Genomic DNA, 3,811 nt, shown 5'->3' with positions numbered 1-3,811 from the left:
TTATCCGTTTTCAGTGGTGCCCGTCCGAATCAGTCGAATCGCACTGCTATGGAGCTGTCAAAATCTCGAATGAGAGTCTGTGGGTGCTCACCGCATTTTCTCGCTCTCGGTTCATGTCCGTTCTCTCTGGGTGGCCTCTCCGTCGAACCGGCAGCACGTGGTGATTGTTATTATTTTTGTTGTGCTTCGGCTGTGTTTTATGGTTTGTGTTGGTTTTCGGCAGCGTTGGAATGGGTGGTCAACATACGGGGCGGGAAACATCTGATCGCCGGTGAGCGTTGGGTCTCTGAGTGGAGGGAACTCTTGTGGTTTGTTTTGTTTGGTTTTTTTTCGGTTGCAAAAAAAAAAAACTGTGATGGTGTTAGGAAGCACACAGGTATCTCGACTTTTGTGTATCAAATGCTTTCGATTTCTGCGGAAATTGAGGAATTAACTGTAAAATTATCCATTAATGCGGTTCTTGGCTAATAATCCTGTCGCGAGAAAATCAAATGAAACAAATTATATTTGAAGCAAACACATCTATTGCTGTTGGCATAGTATCCGAATGGAGCTAAAATCATAATGCCTACGGGATTTTTTTTTTTCCTGCTGATGTCTTAAACCGCCTACCCACGAGATGATTAGTTTTAGACAGGCCAGTGACAAGGCCTATACCAACAGCAGCGTTTGACAGTAGGCAGCATGTCCCGGGCTCAAATAATTTATTTTGCTGTGCTGGGCCCGCTATCACGGTACAACATGTTGCCTACGTGCCTGCCACTGGGCTGCAAAGAAATAATTGGACACGGTTTAAAAATCTTCTTCTTCTTTCCTTTATTTAACGTCGGTCTCTGTTCCGCAATCTAGTGCCAATCACCGACGGCAATCGACTGCCATCCATTCTTTCCTTTATTTAACGTCGGTCTCTGTTCCGCAATCTAGTGCCAATCACCGACGGATATCGATTGCCATCCATTGACGGCAACCGAATGTGCAGGAAGGCAGCTTCCACACCTGCGTAGGATATCGCACCCATTCACATTCAAACACACATGGGCCGGGACCAACGGCTTTACTTCCCTTCCGAAGGAAGACGTGACCAGAGATTTTTATGCCTCAGAAATATCCCACCGACCTCGGCTGGGATTGAACCCAGACCCATCGGGGTGTTAGAAAGCAGTCACGCTTACTACTACACCACCGGCGCCGGCTTTGACTGCCATCCATTGACGGCAATCGAATGTGCAGGAAAGCAGCTTCCACATCTGCGTACACACTTAGATTTTTTGCCGAGATGGGCACCACCGAGCAGCTCGGCAATCTATTTTGCTGGATCTCAGTGAAACCCCGAATAGAAATTGTAATGTAGAAAACATCAGCAGACATCTTCAATACATTAAATTTTAACGTATATTGCTGTACCCTTAATGTATTCAGACTTCAGTGTGACGTCCAAGTACATAAAAATACATTAGCCTCTAACGTTACATCAGAATCAAACGTCTTGACGATGTAAAATTTGACATCAGAATACATCCAATAACAACAGAACCTAACGTTACATTAGAATCAAACTTCATCACGATGTAATTTGTTGCACGCATAAAACATCAGAATACATCCAATGACAACAGAACCTAACGTTACATTAGAATCAAACTTCATAACGATGTAATTTGTTGCACGCATAAAACATCAGAATACATCCAATGACAACAGAACCAAACGTTACATAAGAATCAAACTTCATCACGATGTAATTTGTTGCACGAATAAAACATCAGAATACTTCCAATGACAACAGAACCTAACGTTACATTAGAATCAAACTTCATCACGATGTAATTTGTTGCACGCATAAAACATCAGAATACATCCAATGACAACAGAGCCTAACGTTACATTAGAATCAAACTTCATCACGATGTAAATTGTTGCACGCATAAAACATTAGAATACATCCTATGACACAACAATAAAAAGTGGCTTGCAGTGCAGTGATGCCTCCTATGCATAGTTTTGTGACATTATCAATTGCAAATAAAATTGAACTCTTTAGAAGAGTGGAAACGCTAATAAAAGTGCACTTAGACGTTGTATCGTCTTGACGCCTTCAGCGCACTTATTCTTCATTCACCAAGGAATAAGTGCGATGAAGACACAACAACAATTTAACGTAAAACCGCACTTTTATTAGTGTTTCCGCATTCATAATCTCATAAATGTGCCCAAATCGCAATCCTCGACGCAATCATATAAAATAGCACATTGCGATTACAAGGTAGAGCTTACCACAATTAACTCTTGCACGACTGACATAGCCTCAAATCACTGAAAGAAATTTTGGCATGCCCTGTGGGCAATGTTTATTTGTAAGTAAAACAAATGCCCTGGTGACGTTGCAGTGCAAGAGTTAATTAGTGTTTTAATTGATTATTATCGTTTCAATTGAAAACCGATTTTACTTTTGTTCTGTACGTTAAACATAACGTTGGCCATAGTGTGCTGTATACCGCATCCGTGTACAAATACAGCACACTATGTCCGACGTTATGTTTAACGTATATACAGAACGTTTTCAACGAGGTTTTCATTTGAAACGATAATATTAATTCCAAGGCAAACGAAGAAAATCATCTGGCCACCCTGCATGCATATGGTTATAGTCCATTCCTCGGTCCATTCTATGCGCTCGAGTATTGATGGTCCGAATGTGAGGATAACAATAACAAACCAGCATATCCGGCTGAAGCGAAAGTGAGGATAACAAACTTCGCACTTGAAAATGGGATTGCGCAAGTGTGCGTGTTTTGAACAACAGAAAGGTCAATGTCGTTCTCATTTTGAAGTAAAGCTCTATATATTGCTGCTGCATTAGCGTATACCAAAATTATTCAGGGTGTAGGTGTCAGATGAACGTTCCATTACAAACCACTGATGTTGACCTGTCAATGACTCGCGTTATTAGCTGAATCGCAAAAAGAAAACTAGAGTCCCTGAGGCCCTCGGCCCATGCAAAGTTTGTTTTGTCCTGAGTCAGCACTACACGGCGAATGAGAATGACCCAAATTTGAGTTTAGTTCACTCATAAATCGCAAAAAGTACAGGAACTCAGTTTTGAGTTAATTTCCCTCTGTTTTTTCCAGGATTTCCAGGTTTTTCCAGGAAAATTTGTCCGAATATTAGAAAAGTAAAGATTGGATTCTGTGGATTTTCGTCAATCCTAATTTTCCGTAAGATTTTTGAGGTTTTCCACAGGAAAACATGAGGCAAATTTACTCATCGCTGCGTTCCTGCACTTTTTGCGATTTTGAGTACACTGTATTCAAATTTGGGTTGATCACATTGGCCGTGTACAGTTTTTTTTTCGCGGTGTTAAAAGATCGATTTCGATCGAATTAGTCCGGGAAAGTGCCGTTGTGTTCGTCGCGAGTTTTGGTGGCGATTCGGTGTCCGACGTTGCGGTTAATCAGCAAGTTTTCCGCTTGCTGGCTGCTGGTCTCACCCTAGGAAAAGGAAGGCTGTTTTTCAGGTATGTGGGCTGTTTTTGAGGTGAATTAATGTAATGTAATTATGTTTTTTTTTTTAGGAAAGTGCACCAGTCCGGAGCCACATACCGGTAGCGAGTCCGAAGCTGGATCCCGGCGGGGAGTTCAAAGTTCTCTTTGCAGGTTAGTGAGTGTGTTTACTGTTTATTTGTTTTGATTGACGAATAAATAAATACTGAAAGCTACGGATCCCGATGACGGGTTCCGTAGGTGGATCCCGATGACGGGTTCCGTAAACGGATCCCGATAACGGGTTCCGTAGACGGATCCCGATGACGGGT

Source organism: Ochlerotatus camptorhynchus, unplaced genomic scaffold (assembly GCF_037179485.1).
Source record: "Ochlerotatus camptorhynchus isolate MF236.1 unplaced genomic scaffold, CSIRO-AGI_Acam_v1.1 ptg000503l, whole genome shotgun sequence".
In the NCBI taxonomy this organism is placed as follows: domain Eukaryota; kingdom Metazoa; phylum Arthropoda; class Insecta; order Diptera; family Culicidae; genus Ochlerotatus; species Ochlerotatus camptorhynchus.
Note: the sequence above shows the minus strand (reverse complement) of the source record.